This window comes from Lonchura striata, chromosome 1A (genome assembly GCF_050655825.1).
Source record: "Lonchura striata isolate lonStrDom1 chromosome 1A, ASM5065582v1, whole genome shotgun sequence".
Classification (NCBI taxonomy): domain Eukaryota; kingdom Metazoa; phylum Chordata; class Aves; order Passeriformes; family Estrildidae; genus Lonchura; species Lonchura striata.
In genome coordinates, this window is record NC_140741.1 from 32,901,817 (window position 1) to 32,920,053 (window position 18,237).

Here is an 18,237-nt window from a genome sequence, read left to right on the forward strand (position 1 = left end):
CAAGAAACAAGTCACAGCACAAGAGAAAATGGCCTGAAATTGCACAAGGGGAGAATGGTATCAGAATGGATATCAGAAAAAAATTCATCAGGGAAAGGTAGTATTGGAACACACTGCCCAGGGAAATTGTCACCATCTCTGGAAGTAGAAAAAAGATGTGTGGATGTGGTGTTTAGGGACCTGGTTTAGTGAAGAACTCGGCAGTTCTGGGTTAATGGCTTGACTTGATGATCTTAAAGGTGTTCTGCAGCCCAAAGGGTGCTATGATTCTAAAATGTTGTAGTAATCAAAAGCCACTCATCAAAAAAGAAGGCAGCCCAGCAGAACGATTATTTTAAACTATTTTAGCTAGCCTAGTTCATTTCTTCTGGGAAAAAATGGGAGTGGTCATATGAGCAGCATGCAGGCAGATCTGGGACAATAGCCTTTGACAGAAAAACAAGGAGCTGAGGGCAGTAACCTTTACCACCAAAAAAGCCAGATGGTTTGTTCATGCCACAAGGCTACAGAAACCTCTAGTGCTCCAGGAATGCGGACCTTCAATGAGAAAAAATTTTGAGCATTCAAGGAAAAAAAAAAACAAATACCACCATTGCTACTGACAAGAAGTAGACATAATTCATCCTAGCATCAAAAAGGCAGATGGTTCATCTAACAAGAAAAATCAATGGTATTTGTCATACTTAATGATGACATTTTTTAAACTTCTCTGTATTTTCAGGGCAAAGGTCAGCCAAGCTATGCATATTTCATCTGCTGGAAGCAATGTTGACCTTAATGTCTTGCTCTTTTTCAACTCTGACCTTTTAAGACTACAGTGAAGGGGTAATCATCATTAAAGTGGGAATAGATATTCATACAAAGGATAACATAGTTATGAGTCCAATTTGTTACTTAATTATTTTGTTTAGCAAGTAGTAAGATTTTTTGCTCCTGAAACAATACAGATACAGTACATTTACATTCCCCTGAACATATTTTGTTGCATATGGAGACTAGAAGGGATTAAAGTCTACTGTAACAATCCCGTACATATCACTTTGACACGTAAGACAGTACTAAGAACTAACTAGAGCAATTTGCAGCTTGAATATAGACAACATTCTTTGCTATATGTTTTTGTTCTATCTTCAAGCATAGAAATGTTTTCTTTCAGTTTGACAACAGTAAATAATCTTGTCTCAGGGGATTAAAGCAGCCCATTCATATATATTTCATTTCCATTCTTCCTGGTTTAAATCATCCTAAGTTACTTTCTCTTCATTTCTTCTTTTACTAAGAAATTCTTATCTGTCTAATGTCTGACTGGAATGTATGTAGGCTAAATCAATTATATTCCTTTGTTGAGCAAGCTAGTTCGAAACAAGGAAAGCCATATCCCTGTTAAGTAGCCTTAAGCAAAAATAAACCATTCAAGCTGAAAATTTCCTGAAGAAAGCCCTAAAAAGGAGATGAAGACACTAATTATGCATGTAGGAAACTAAAAGTAACACAAAATCCCAAGAAAGTAAAGTGTATCATTTCATAGGATAAGTTTGGTAAAATATAGAAAAAAAGTATCATGATTCAGAGCTGCATGTTTGAATCAGGATTACTGAATAAAAATAATTGCTCTCTCTTTATTCCTACTGTCTAGCAGAAAGGGAGCCCCATGTGCACTCTTTGTTTGGCAACATGATTTCACTAAGAAAATGCTGGATCCAGAATGTAACCATTACCTTTAAGGGTGATGCAAAGAGAGTATCCTTGGAAGTTGATTTGCTGCTATTCTAGATCATTATGTCCACATTACATATTAACCAGAAAATAAGTTTGCTCCAGTCCTCGGTCCTAACTGCATGGGCAGGGAGCTAAGCACTCTGTAGAGAACCTTACATACACACTGGAAGTGGAGTGCTCCAGACAGTGCCTTAGTGCATGATTTCACCTCTTTGGAAGAGAAACTGGTGGGTGCTTGACTATCACACAGTGCTAAGAATGTACACTAGTAATTACCAGATGTGCATTTCACTGGCTTCATTTTCATGCTCACCCACTTCTAAAGTCAGATCTTATGTTGAATTACTGCAGGTTAAATTGCTGGTAGGAGACCTCACTCTATCAACTTCATTTGATCAAGGATTTTCCTGTTAAAAAACCAAAAATCTGGCAGACAACCTCAGGGACACTGTGAATCTATGATTCTATAAATATCTTCTTATTTAGGTGTGTCTTCTATATACACACCTTCTTATAGAGGTATGTCCTCACTTTCTTCCTGATTACCAATGCACAGGTGTCCAAGTGCTGGGGCAGACATTCTGCTGCAGCTGTGGACAAGACCATGTGGAGCACAGGTATCCACTCTGCAGCCCATAGAGGACCCCAAAGCAGAGAAAGCAGATGTTTGCTGAAGGACTGCAGCCTTTGGAGAGGACCCATGATAGAATAAGTGTGAAAGGAAAGAAGCAGCCACAAGGAGCCACACATTCTGTGACATTCAAGTGGGGAAACAAATTGAGGACTTGGAACAAAGGAGAAGAGTTAATCCTGGGGAAAATATCCGAGATGGGAGGGAAGGGTTCTACTTGTCACCATCCTAATTTATTTTAAATGGCAATAAATTAAATTGCTTTTGTCCAAGTCATCTGGTTTGCTGTGAGACTGATTGGTAAGTTATTTCTTTGTCTTCATTTTGACCCACAAGCTTTTCCACCTTCTTTTCTTCCTCTGTCCTTTAGAAGAAGGCAAATAAGAAGACTGGCAATGAGAGAGCAGCAGTTAGGTGGGCATGTGTCAGCCTGCCAAGGTCAAACCACTACAACCAGGCATTTTCTTAAACTGGAAAAATACCTTGAGAAACTATCTATGTAATTCAAATTAATAATCAGTCTTACACACTCCCTCATACATGAATTGACCATTTGATTTGATTAGAGGTTCCTATTGCTTTAAATACCTTTTTCCATAAAGAACATTAATAGTTTTTTAATCAGCTTAAAACAAATATGACAAAAGCACAAAAAAAGTATATTTTTAATAACTTTTTCTTTAAGAACTATTTTCTAAGGTGAGCATTGTAATACCTTGATCTTTCACCTGTCTTTATATATAGCTTAAAACCACAATTTAGGCAGTAATTACTTTGAATATCCTTAGTAATCCTATAATGTATTTTTATAGTTCTAAAACCTTGTTCAGTAACAGCTACTCCCATCCAATGCCTGATTTCAGAATAACAGAGTACACTTCTCATATCTTGGATACACTTGGTTTCTTAAAAAGCACTGCTTTCTCTCAAAATGGACCTACTGAAGCAGTGATGGTACTTCAGTTATAAGAAGTAACACTTGGAGCAAGACCTGTGACCTACTGCTCTTCACCCATACAAGACTATACTTACAACCAAATTAAAAACCAAGTGGTCTTTTGCAGCACTACTCACTTTATTCTCCTGCTTGTCTTCCTGTCCCTGGAATTTTTCCTTCTTTTTTTTTTTTTCAGATATTGTCTTAGCTCCAAGCAGAGATTTGGAGGCTGCAAAATCTAATAGATTACAGCATGGTATTTTGAGTGAATTTCTGAAAGACAGAGGAGTAGTTTTGAACACTTAAAGCCAAAAAGATCAAATATTAGTTTCCTGCTTTCTGCATGGGTATTTTGAGGATAAAGTCACTGTATACAAAAGTTCTACCCCCCAAGCCATTCGTGGCAAGGTTATGAACCTAAAAAGATGGAGTTTTGAACTAAAGAAAATTCTGATCAGCCAAATAACTATTCTTTCTGTATTTCCAGTTCTGATAAACTGCAAGGGAGCAGCTCTTTGTTTTCCAAAATATGAGGAATTGGCAATATAGGAGGAATTCTCTCTAATAGGTTCTATTTTATGCAAGGCTTATATAAATGTGAAATCATTGTAGACTTATGCTATGCCAACACAAAACTTTAGACTCTTTACAGATGTTTCCATGGACATTTCTCTACAGAATTACTGACATACCAAGACGCTAGACATACCGAATACTACAAAAGCTGTTTTGATCTCTACTGATAGAGTACTTTCTGCTTTGTTCCACAAGCCATGCCAAAGTGCGAAATCAGTAAAGCCACAGTAATGGCACTTAAAACTGTGAGGCCAGGTGAATTTATAAAAGCCAGCAAACCACATAGTAATGCTGCTACTACAGACTGCAATATATCATTCTGGAAAAATACCACTGACATCATTACACTTTTGAGTATTTAAATTTCATCATGGAATCAAGGAAGTTCCAAAATTAATCTGCCTCTTTTTAAAGATTTCAATTTGATGTCTTTTCCAGATTCTTCTTCAATAATGGGACATTTGTAACCTCTGCATAAGAGAGCAGATGTGTACTGGGCTGGTGCTCAAATACCCTGCAGAGGGAAATCCAGATAAACATAGTTTTGAAAGCTAATTTGTTGTGGCGCAGTACGAACACACCACCGCACTAATTTATTACTCTTATGTTGTTTCTTTATTGTGTCTTAGGAATGGTACTACACCAGTTTATCACTTCACTCAGACACCCCTAAACACATGCTGCTCGCTCTCTCCCCTGCTCCCTTCTCCCCCTTTTCCTCCCCAGCAGCAGCATGGAGAGGAGAATTGGAGGCAGGCAACTACTCTCTCACTTCTGTATAGTCCTACAAAGGACAATAAGTAGGGAATTCCTTCATTTCATGCACACACCACACTTCTATGAATCCACATTCATCTTTCAGCTAGACTGCCACAGCAGGATATCCAAAGGAGCCTGCAAAGAGCTTGCTCTCCTTGAGAAAATCTAATCATTTCCACACAGCTCAAGATAGACACTTTTTCACAACCTAAATTTTACCCTCTCTGCCTCACCAGAAACTTGATAATGGGGGTAAAGGCAACCATAATATAATTATCTTCAGTGATTTGCTGTTTTGGTGCCCTGGGTTGAAACAATTTATACCACTTTGCCAGAAACAATCAAAGGCTTTAGTCCACTCCTCCTTTCTCTCCATTGGTCTCTACGTAGCTTGACATTCCTTGTCTCAACCATTTATTCCAACTGGAATTTATTCAGCTGGGACCACTGCCACTGGAATTTCTCAATCCATAGAGTAGCTCCAAACAACTCAATTTCCAATGGTTATTCATGCCTGGTCTCCAGAACAAGGTTCTATCCTAGGCAGACCCTATAACAACAGGGAATATTCAATATGCACCATGAAATCTAAAATAAAGGAAAACTATTGATCAACCAGAAACCTCCACTGCAGTGCATCACATGTATTTGTTGAAGAAGAAATAAAAAAAAAAGTGATCAACCTCTTAAAAATAAGATGGGGGTAGGGGGATAGGGGATGGGTGAGGTAGGTAGCAGGGAGGTAGCTGGGAGGGAGGTGCCAGGTACCTTTTCACTTTTAAATTTTTGTATTTCCTGAATCCACTGTGTTGAAAACTCATAGGTATAGAAAATCATACTGCTGGGTTCTCCTTCCCCCCCTTCCTTTTCATTTTGGTGATAAAATTCAAAAGCTAATAAAATCAGACAGATTATAGCAGCATTGATGAATGGCCATGTCTGGATTTCCTGTCTGGAGACCAGAGCAGGCACTGTCTGAGAAAGAAGACAAGACAGTCACTGCATAGAAAGAAAAGGAATATCCAGCAGATGGATTATGTCTGGCTGGTCCCATTATTAATACTGATCTGTATCAGGCAGTGATGAATACATAGAAGCACTCAGAAATACTAATAGTTTCACCCTTTAAGTACTAATTTCTATCCTTCTATCCTATTTAACATTAAAAATGCTCTGTGATCTTGTCATTGATGGAAATGGTTATAATGAAGAGGCAGGTCTCTTGGGAAGAAAGACTATACCAAATGTAATGAAAAATATTAAAATCAGTTTGAAAGGTAGAGAAGTCATAAACTACAGTCGGAGAATATCAGAGAAAACTTTCCCCCTAAACAATTTATATTCTTATTTAAATGTAATTTTAAAATCCTAAATCTAAGGATATTTTCAGTTATCGAGACTATGGACTTAATATATTCTGTATTTAAAAAAAGAAGGAAAATAGGACATATTAGGCAATGTGTCGACAGTAACAATCAATCATACAGCATTCATGCTGCACCGGAGTTAAGCTTAGTGTAACAAAATCTCTAAATCTCCATTTTCCTGGATCTTTAACTCTTTCAGAAGCCTGTTCTGCGAAATTAAAGCATGTGAATCCACTGACATACAAACAGGTGAAAAAACATCTAAGTCCTGAAAGCGCCTAAATATCCACTAAATCAAACTGGAAGCAGCCGTGGGTCACCAGTCTGGAGGGGACAGCTAAAAAAAGACCAACAAGGCTGCAGCACCCACCAGTATCACTTATTCAAGATCAAGTAGGGTAGATCATTTGGATTGTGAGGGTTTGAATATTGACTCTCAGATTCACAGTTCCTGTTGAATATTTTGTCTATTTTCCTGTTTGGAGTATTTATGTGACGCAGGACAACAGGATAGGCTCTGGCCTAGCTGAACACATTTTCTTGTGAGCTGCTGCTGCTTCATGATAAGCAATTTTCTCTTTTGACATGAATAGAAGCAGGGTCACATTTCCTCCTGAAGCACGCCAGGACCTGTGCAATACGTATTTAGGTATCAGAACAGGTTTTTAAGATCTACTTGCTGAAAAAGGTTTGCTAAAAGTGACTGCAAGCTTGACTTGATGACTAAGGAGAGTGGGGAAAATTTAAATAGCCACAAATGTAATGTAGGTGGTATCTAAGTCACATGCATTAAATAACATAACTGCACAACATAACTGAGACTGACAATAAAACTCCTCCTAGTGGCATGATCTGCAGATTGTAGCCACCAAGATGGCTAAAATCTGTCATTGCCACACCAATATCTACATCTATCAATATCTGCATTAAACAAGAAGCTTCTCGTGGGATAAACTTTCCTTATGAAATGACCTGGAGACAGATGCATAAGGGGGTAATGGGAAAAGAGAGTGCTTTCTTTTGTTCTCCCACCTCTTTTTCCTGGAAATACAGGTAAGCATTGGTCTAGACCATGCAATAAAGAGGCAGAGTAGAGACTTCCACATCTGCTCAGGTTCCTGACTACATCACCAAGACAATGTTCCCTGACTCCTTTTTCTGAGCTTGAGATTCCCATCCCTCACCTAAGGGTGTTTATAAACATAGCTGTGGAGGTAGATCACCAACTTTATAAACACTGCCAGCTGAAACATTCCTTTCTTTCTAGCCAGCAGATTGTTCCTTGACGCTTCTGTTAAAAGAATAAAGTATGGTCTTATAAATCTATATCTCAAATGCAGGATAATCTTCTAGGCTACATTATTCACAAATAGTTTTATGGACTTTTTTATTCAGAGCAAATTTCAACAACTCAAGGATTTTTTGAACACATTGTCACAAATCCAATGTCCCAAGAAAGCCCTAAGAAAGACTACTTCAATAATAAAACATTATATTTTCACATATATTTTGCCTGAAGTGAGAATTCACTATCTTGAGATATAAACAACTTTTTTTTTTCTTCATTCTGTCATTTGCCATATTTAACCTCAGATTTCAATCACCCTGGAGAAGCCATGGTTTCATGTCTAAAAACAAAGACAAGAAATTAATAGTTTTAGTTATTTCCATTACTCTGACAGTGATTTTGTGTTCAGCCCCAGGAAAATCAGTGTCTGCTCTGCTATTCTCTCATTTTTATGTAAAGTAGAGGTACTAATACACACTTTTTTTTTCAATGTTTAGTTGACAACTTATATGAGTATTTGTAAAATGCTTTGGCATTTCTGGGAAAAACATCAAATTTTATAAATGCCATCTTCATAAGTATAGATATTCAAATTAATCATTTTTTCCCTTTATTATCTTTTACCAATAAAAGTTTTAGTCCTGTTTTGTTAGCAAAGCTTCATTTTTAGACTGGAGTCTTTATTATTATTGCACACATTAACTGCCAGAAAAAAACATTTGAGTTTTAAGAAACTTCAAGTCCTTTCCTACAATGCACATAAAACCTTTTTTTAGTTTTCATTTTTGAGATAAAAAGAGAGATTTTCAGTAGGCCTTCAGGACACCCAAAGCTCTTATCCATTTTCCGAAGAACAAACATTGCAAGCCTTCATTTAACAGTCTTCAGTAATGTAAGATGTTCCATGCAATCATTGGAGAAAACTTTGATACTCTTATTAATGCTGAGTAACACTTAACTAACAAGTTCTGCAGAAAAATATTAATCAACATAAGATTCTGAAAAAGAAAGATTATTAGTGTCAGAATTTTTTATAAAGCCTTTCCAAAATAATTTATCTGAAAATGTTTTTAAATCTAGACACATACACAAAAAAAAAAAAAAAAAAAAAAAAAAATCACAGCAAGGCATATTATTAATTCCATAGAAAAAACCACATTCATTCTTGGGGTTACATCTCTGTTTCACTGTCTAGTGGACAGTATAATAATGCCAGTGCATACAGTGGGTTTTATCTTCAGCATTTCATCCTGATTTTAAAAACATTATAGTTTATGTATCAATAAATTTAGAACCACTGCATTAGAAAATTTGAGTATGAAATTAAGTCTTTTAAATAACTTTAATAATTTGATAAAGGAGACTATATTTTTCAAAATATATCACAAGTCATTAGCTAACAAAAGTACTTTAAAAACAGCTCTGCCAATGTGGATGGAATTTGTTCTAATAGCCTTAAAAAGCCCATGATTTATGATCTCTGTCAAAAGGAATTATGCATTTTTACAGTACCTATTCAGATCAGCATATTTCTAATTTCACAATGTAGAATGGAAATTAACCGCTTGGATTTCTCCATTTTGTGTTTCTATTTGCAGACCAACACATTCCTTTAGGAACACTGAGTTCCATATGTTTCTCTTTTTTATGTCAATGGTAAAGCAAAGCATGTTTGTCTAAAGCCCTTTACAGTTGTCTTCTATTACCACATGTTACTGTACATTATATAGTCTCTGAATAATGAGGGCTCTAAATAGTTATTTCAGGTGTGTATGCCATTAAAACAATACCAGTATTAAATATTCAGAAAGGTCAAGGCAAAAGCTAAACGAGCTTCTGCAGAGGTTGTGAGATTCAATTATCACAAAATCAAATACTAAAATGTACCTTTTTTTTCTGCAATTTATCCTAATAGCTCAATAATATCCTTCTTGTTCTAGCTGAAAGCTAGAGCTGTAGTTCAAATTTTTTTCAGGGTAATATCAAGCCTCCTGAAAACTTTACACAGAACTGTAATTAGTAGAACCCACTAATTCCAGCATCTCAGAGAGATCTGATATTTAAATATCCCTAGAGCTAGCTAACCTAGAACAGTCACTTATATATATGTAGCAAGAAGTCTTATGAGGACATTTTGTAGCTTCCACAAATATTTCAATTTTAGCAGATATTTGCCCGCACACAGAGACTCACAGATAGCTTCTACAATATGGACCTGCTTATGGCATTAACACTGGCTTTTATGGCAGTAACATTCACCATAACATTGCACCCAAGGAAGATCTGGAGAGTGTGCTCTCTGTAGATTCTTTCTGCCCTATCCAGTTCCTCTCAGCTACTTAATTACTATTTCAGCTGCTCCAATCAGATACAACTCTTGGGGTTTTTTGGAGGACTCCAATGTTTGTATCACTGCTATTGCAGAGTTCACTGCAATATGTGACCAGCTATGTGACCAGTGGCCACCCTCATGCTTCCTGAGAATGTTAAAAGGAACAAGTCCACCACAAGCAAGGAAATAAAGCAGATATTTTTAAACTACAGTCCCTGAAAAATTATTTTAAAATTCTGCAAGCTGTACTTTTAATTTCAGATCTCTCATCAAATAGTAATTCCCTGTCCAAGTCTAGAATGCCTCTGCAATACTTTTCTCTGAAAGGCAACTACCCAAGTAGTATGTGAGGAACTCTGGTTTATCTGTGACAAGGTGAAAGTGGGGAACAAATACAACTGGAATGGAAGCTGAGATCAGAGTTGGTAGAACTGCCTGCTGTGAAGAATGCCATGGATGAAGAAGGTCCATCCTCACAAGTGGTAACCACAACACAACCTTAGATAAACAATATAGTTACACTGGGTGATAGTGCTGCTGCTATCCTAACAATGGCAAATCCAATTACTTCTGTAGAGCTTTATTTAGGACCTAGGATAATAGAAACAAATGCATTATTTCAGTATACTTTCACAGAGCAAAGAGTGTAGTTTAAGTCAGTTCATCAGCCTGAATAATTTGTATCCTCACTGTAGTAAGCACTGTACTACCATTTTTCTACATGACTTTTTTCATTGTGTCAGCCTTAAAGACATCCTTGTTTCTTTTTTCCTTCTTTTATAGTAAAGAATTCTGACCTTGTTCTTACACCAATCACTCAATTTATAAAAATATCTTTGAAAAAATTAAATTCTCTTTTAAACTCAAAAATCAGTCAAGTAAGTCAACTTGAGGACATCCATTTAACTAAGAGTGCTGATCTTACCTGTGCCAAATGTAACAGTGATACATAAAACAACGCATAAGAATCAAGCTGAAAAAAAGATGAGGTACTTCACAGCAACATTTCTACCTCAAACTGAGCTGTTCTGTGACCCACAGAAGAAAACAGCCTTTGTCTACATGGCACTTCCAGCCTTTACCCACCAATGGAAGAGGTGTATTAAACAGCTACATTGTTTTGCTGCTTTAGGTTTTAAAAGCAATACCATAGAAGAGACGTGTGGTAAAATCAGAGAATCTATGTTAACATAATTTTCAAGATATCTTCCTAAGCTTTCAGGAAAAGATAATAAAAGGCTTTGTGAGAATAGTCAAATAGGCAAGCTGAGTCTCAAAGGAAAAGAGAAGAGGTTGGAGAAGAGTGGTGGAGAAGAGCTGGATTTCTGCATCATTAGAAACCCCTATCACCTTAGTAAAATAACAAATTCTGTCTGCAAATGGTTACAGCATTGAAAAAAACACAAGGGAAAGCACACTTATCAGAAGATCAGTTCAATTAGCAGTAAGGCTGTGAGATAAAGGTCCCCCTGCCCTTCACACCCACAGTGGGAGAACAGTACTTCTGAAGTGTAATAGTCCTTTCCCCTCTCCATATTAAGACATAGGGCTCTTCAGCTTTCTGTGGCGTGCTGCAAAGACAGTCTTGTCCCTAAAGATAAGGAACAATAAAGATATTTTTTAAGTAATAAAAAAATACCTCTCATCCATGGCTTGTCACCTAGATACATATGGAAAACTTCTGCTCTTCCAAGGAAACAGAGAAGAGGCAAAATGCAGAAGCAGTTCCACCTGGCTAAAGAAAGAGGGACCACAATGGGGAAAATTAAGACTTCAAAATAAATGCTGTTAACAAAGAAAAAAAAAAGATTACATACATGTACCATTACATATAATAAAACCATTTCTGGAAAGGGAGCCACAGTAACAGATGTTTGGGGTTGGTTTGGTTTTTTTTTTTCAATCTAGGATTGCTGGTTTTCAATTAGTCAGCATACCTGAAGCTGTAAAAACTTAATAGAATCATTATAACAAAATGTTACCAACCCTTCCTCCCCCCTGTATTGGACAGCTTTGGGGAAGTACAGTACACAGACATAAACAGCTCTACTTGCAGGTTTTTATATTTCATTTGTGTCACCTCTATACACTGGGCCCTTGCTTACAGGATAGTCAGACAGATTTATTCTGATAAGATTTAATAGGCAATATAAAATTTTAAGTCTTGCCTGTACTATAAGCCTTGTCTTGAAAATGCAATCTGCATTAACAGCATTTTAGAACAAAAAACATCTAAATCAATCAGGTGAATCCAAAACCAGGTTTTGGGTATTCACTTTTGGATAAGTAACTGGAGAGCATATCAAAGCTTTTTTGCATGCCAGTCTCTTTCATCTTCAAACAGATCCACAAATGGATTGTTTATAGATGCGACAGCAGCCCTCTGAGTAAAGCATAAAGGGCAGAGATTACAAAAGATTGATTTCCCCAGCTCAGTACTGCCATGAACCTATAGCCCAAGCAGATGCACAGGGGAGAATTCTCTTCCTAAGGTCAGCTGCTTATTTCTGTCATGGGCTTACAAATCCCTGGGGAGGATTAAAAGGACATTCATATAGCAGTTTGAAAAAGTCAGTAAAGAAGTCCTGTTGTAGTTTACTCTAGTGTTTGCCTCCATTTCATGAATCTTGTGGTTAACCCAGAGAAGAGATCCATTTCTACCTGTAGTTAAACCACATGCATTCTTGTATGTGGAAACACCTCCACAAGCCTTCTCTACTGAATTCACAAGCTTTCGGCAAATCAGCAGAAGTGGATTTCTGTTTACTGCAAATTCAATTAGGTGAGCAAAATACAGACAGGAGATTTTCTTGTCTCATTTCCACAAGCAGTGAAAATTTATAACATAAAACATCCATAAATCTAAAATGTAATGGAATTATATATGTAATGGAACACCCTCATGATTATATCCATTCAAGTCCCCACTTTCATTTTGATGAATTTCTCATCTTTCCTATTTGAAACAGGGCTATAAATACATTTTTGACAAGACAAGTATTCACTCTATCAGTTTTAATTGATTCAATTTTTCAAACATGTTCAATTACTCCTTTATCTATTTGTTCCACAGAAGTCAAGAAACCCAAGAGTAAACAATGGAAAACTAACCTCCCAGCTGTTCATAGGATAATTCTTCTACTGAATCAAAACTATTTCCATTCTCTTTTTAAACTGAATCATTAATAGACTGCTTTGTTCTTGCACTCATTACAGTTCCTACAGTCTACTCGGTTCAGGCATAGACCCCAGAATGCATAAGGTACCATTTTCATTCATTGTATTCTAAACATAGGAATAAATCAATACATTCAGGTTTTCCCCTCTGAGCAAAACATGCAGTGTCTAAGTGGTACAAGCAGTCTTCTGCTAGCTTCAGAACCAACACTCTGCAGTGCAACACCTCAATACAACCCACTCAGCAACATAAGCAATTAAATTGAAAGTCAGTAGATATTCTTCCATCTCCAATTTGAATACAAATCACAGCTTCTAATTTATCAGCTAGGCTCTTGAGAGGCACACACAGAGGAAAAGGGAAAAAAAGGCCACAATGGCAGCTGCTTTCATTGCCAAAACTCTGCATCTCACATTCCTATGGAGAGTATTAATCCACTATCAGCAGGGATCTTCTACTTCACACAGAGGCCAGTTCTTGGTCATAAGTGGTTTTCAGAGCAAAAACAGCCAGTGCTTTACTGAAAACAATTATCTAAGCCCTATTGCATTTTGACCCATATTTCTTATGCCAAGATAGCTCCTCATTATAATTTCTTTTTTTGATAATAAAAAGTTTTTAGCTTCTGAGAGGTAGTACAGACAGGAAAAAGAGCAAGGGTCTGTGATATTACTCCAGCATGTCCATATGTGACAGCTGTAAATTGAACTCTACTCTTAAACTACAAATAGGCATTCAGCAGATACAGAACTTAAACTCTCCACAGTCACTGCCTTAGCCTAAGATTTCATTACAGCTGCTACAATTAGGAAACATATCTTCACTAGTTGTACTTAATATAGTGTCTAGATGGCTTTGATCAAAGATTTTTTTTTTTATTTATTTGATGTGAGTAATTGTACTTGGTGTAGAGAGAAACATAACCACTTTAATTGCCATGACCATGTGCCTTAATATGTACTAAGTTAGCTTCTGGCTGTCCCTAAAATTTAACAGCCAGTTAGTACATAGTGACATATCAAATTGTGCTTATAGCCCAGATTTTACAGACTGATATTCTTTCTTCTCTGTTGCTCTCTGCTCCTGCTGTGTCTTGAGACATAACTACTAAAGTCACCTTGAGAAGGAAAAAAGGAAAAAGGACACTCAAGGCAACAGGTGGGTGATCCATCCCCAAGTAATGACAGCATCTGTAAATTCAAGATATGTACATCAGGAAATAGAAATTATTTTATAAGAAAGTTTGGAGCATCCCATACCAATAAATAGTAAGGCACTGTTCCCAAGTTCTATATCAGTACTTTCTTTTCTGATAATCCTTATAAAGGCAATATTTTAAAATTTTAAATTAAAAAAAAAATAATAATATTTTAAAATTTTTAGTGTAAAAATTCATTTGGTTTAATTGAATTTTATTGAATTGAATTGAATTGAATTGAATTGAATTGAATTGAATTGAATTGAATTGAACTGAATTGAACTGATAAAAAACACTGGGGATTTTCTGTAAAAATACATTAGATTTCATTATTGCAGTTACATTTGGAAATTTTTTTAAAACAGCAAAACTATTGTTAATTCTGGACACTCATTTTAACAAGAACTTTTCAAAAATTACTAAATTCATAATATGGTAAGTCAAATCCCTCAAATAATTTCTTCATGCCTGACTTCCTAAATAAGCTCTTGTACAAAGATATAATGTATTTTAATTGCATACAGAAAATGTCTCTGAAATATAACCGCAGGTATAACATGTTTTTCCAGCTTTCAGACTTGTTTTTTTTTGTCCCTTGCATATAATTTTGATCACCCTTTTAAGAATAAGCTGATATGCACAAAGAGAATAATTTTTCTTTTAAATTGTTAATTAAAAGATTCATGCACACCTTCAGATCTCCCCTAAGAGTAATGTTCCAATATCTGTGCAGCTTTTAATGAGGTGAGCAAGAAAAGTCCAAAAACTACTCTTTTCTGTAGTTGTATTTTTAGTGTTCATAATTTAGCACTCAGAGCTTACCCTAAAAACCTGCTGCAAAGTATCACAGACGCTATGTTGAGATATAGAAATACCCTGTTCCAGAATTCCAGAGAAATGGCAAGAAATAAGGACTGTTTTGTTGGACATCTCAAGTCTCTCAGAGTAACTCCTTTACTGAATTCTCAAGTCACACAAGACTGCTACACACTGCTGGCGTGCCACTCCACACAAGCCCCATATTTTACCATGGGTTTATTGATTCTACAGGGAAAATTGATACAATATGCAAAATATCCCCTTTGTTTCAAGAGGCAATTGAAAAACCTTCTAGACCAAGAATCCCAGCTCATTGCATATGTAATTTCATATGTCCACCTTCAAAATGCCTAAGCAGCTCAGTGCTTCCAGACTGGGTATGCCAACTCAAAGAGCAATACAAAACATGCACCTTTTTTCTTTTTATTTGGGCTTCTCTTTTGAAATGTGTACTCATTTCACTACATCCCCAGGGCCATCTGGCTTCAGGTTGCCTTTTTAGGCATATCTGTCCATCCCTAAAGGATTAGTTGGCTTGAGCTCAGAGCTTAGGAAAGCTTACCAATAGAAAAAGACAAATCAGATGTTAGCCAATAGAGAAAGACAAATAAGTTTTTAGATATATTATATTACAATTCTTATACTCTGGTCACAACTGATACCTTTTCACTTCTCTAAGCGGATTTTTTTATTATTTTAAAAGACAAATTTTAAACTACAGCTAAAACAAAGAAGTCATTGAAGCTCTTTTTTTTTTAATGCATTGTAATTACAAGAAAAATATAATATCACTTTGGGTCAATCTTCGGTGCTAATTCACAGAGTATTAAATAACCTTACTTCCCACATACAGAATTTCAAATTGCGTAAGCAGCAGATGGGAACAAAGGGTCATTTTAACCATGCTAGTGTGTGTGGTTTTAAGTGGTTTATTTCTAGTTGTAGAACCTCTAAAACTGAGGCTTTATATAAGGAATTACATAAAATAGCAGATAGTTAAATTCACCATAGGAATTAAATTCAATAAATATGATAATAGGATGATTTAAAACAGCCTGATTTCTTGATTGCAGTCTGAATATTGCTTAGTGCATGGAGAGAAAAAGAGAAGTCAGGATGACAGACTGCAGCAAGCACTCCTGTTGCCCAAGGACCCAGACCACTATTAATGAGCTGTGGACAGCATCTGATTTGCCTATTCCTGCCATACACAAAGGAAGAGGACTTAATTAATAATTGACAGATTATCACTTATCTTATAATGCATATGGCTTCTTGCCATACTCTGAAAATTGCTTCTATAGTCTTAAACAGCTGTTACTGTTTTGAAAGGTGAGAAGTATATATTGACCAAAAAAACCTACAACAAACCAAACAGCAACAAAAAAAATCTTGGTTCTAATCTTATTCCATAGTAAACAAAAATAGCAACACAAACAAAAAAGCTGGTAAATTTTTGTCCGAAATCACATTTTTGTTTAGTTTCAGCCACAGAGACTCCCCTTTTTGTTATGCCGTAAAAAATTCTTATTCCACCTCTAAAGCAGTCTGGAGAACTACTAATTAGAGCTATTAGCCTTAAATGTCCTTTGGATTTTGTACATTCAGACAGCACCTATCCCAAACTGTGCTTTGATCTTTGATGCAAATGTAGGAAGCATCTCCATGTTATCCCTTGAGGAACATAGTGCTGTCACTTTAACTTTATGGCTGATGCTGCCTGGGGTTAATACAGTACTGCTCTCAGATGCAATAAAGGAAGGGACCACATTTTGCTGAGAAAAGGAATCAGACTCACAGTCCTTCAATATTAAATGTCATATCTGGTATTTCAAATATTTTATTTTGCACTGTATTATTAAAAGAAAATAATGCAAATATTTTTATTGTCCACAGGTACAATGCCATTCTGCCACAGTCCCTTCTCCTTCTAAAACAGCTGTATGGATGACTTATTTTTAAAAGATTCCTCAGAGAACATTTTGTAAAACAAGAATAGTAAATTAAAGCACAGTTATAATTTATATTGAGTCCTTCTAGTCTTTTATGGTTTGACTGTCTATTAGAGCTACTATTAGCAACTCCCTGAAGAGCCTCTTTTTGTAATCAAAATGACAATTCATATCATCACCAGTAAACATTGTCTGAAATGTAATACAACACTTCTTTGAAAAAGGCAGAGGCAATTTTAAATTTACAGCCTAAGACTACACTGTAAAAGTAAATGGAAAAGCTCATCAAATTCAGAGGGCTTCTGATTAGGACAAGAGTCATGTAAACGAATAACACTTCAAGTGGCATTTTTATACTAATAAAATAAAATAATTCCTTTGTGTATTTGCTGCAGTAGGGTGTGATCCTGTTTCCCAGTGCTGCTGATGTACCCTTTCAGTAACACAGGCAACACCAGCAGCATCCTTTCCCCTCAGTGTCTAACATTCCCACCAGTGTCCATACTTAGGTTTCGACTTGATTGTCTTTGGTATCTCCAGCTGATCATTCTTTCTGTACCCTTTGTCACAGGTGAAATTGTTCACCCTGCCAGCTTAGACTTTCTTGTACCCTGATAACACGCCATGGCATTCTTTTGTGAAGTGGAAGTTCAGGATTCATGTCTCTTTACCAAAAGTTATGATTTCAGTCCTATATTTTCCACTGCTAAATAAGTCTCTAACCATTGTGGTATTTAGGAGTCAGCGTTTCTTTACTACAAACTGAACTCATCATCTTCAGTATGTCATTCATCTGCTTGATAAATCAAGCTCTTCCAAGGACTTAGGCATAGTTTACTCACACCTGTCACTGTCTCTGATAAACAACAGGCCTAGACTAGGGACTTCATATTTCTGAACAGTGACCTGAGAGCAAGTGAATATTTCACACAGTGATTTTAGTCCTTAGTCACCTGTGGATGCCTACTTCATTTCAGTCCCTAATATATTTTGGTGCAGTCTGTCTGCACAGACTGTATATGTCCCCTCTGTATATGTCCCCTCTGCATATGTCACACAAGGACAAAACTGATTAGCCCAAAGTTATTGTCCATTTTTATTTAATACAATGCATGCAGCTGGAAAGGCATTTTAAATTCTTTCTATAAGTAGCTTGATCACATGCATCTGCAAGAATATCAATTCTTCCCCAGTGATCTGAAGAAAGTCGTTTCGCAGCTCAGTAAAATATATTAGTGTGCATTCAAAAAGGAAACAAAAATCTAAAAACGAAAAAAGAAAAAAAATAGAGAGAGTAACAAAGACCACTAGTATGAAATCTGTGTTTCTTTTTCCTCCTTTTTTTTTCTCCTTTTCAAAGGAGAAAAAAAAGTTTCTTTTTTCTCCTTTTGAAACTCACCCCTTACAGTTCACAATTATCTTGTTCCTTACAAATAAGGACCTGCAATCAATTTTCTTTTTCCTGATCTTCTTTTTTCCAA

General features: G+C 36.2%; 1 long non-coding RNA gene across 1 annotated transcript in view; it reads right to left on the bottom strand.

Annotated features, from left to right (window-relative positions):
- The window catches only part of LOC146763432 (uncharacterized), a 189,910-nt gene extending 171,797 nt beyond the window's left edge, over positions 1-18,113 (bottom strand). Inside the window, exon 1 of the long non-coding RNA XR_014952036.1 lies at positions 11,249-18,113. This is a non-coding gene — a long non-coding RNA (uncharacterized LOC146763432). The remainder of the gene's footprint in view (positions 1-11,248) is intronic.
- Positions 18,114-18,237: the final 124 nt, after the last annotated feature.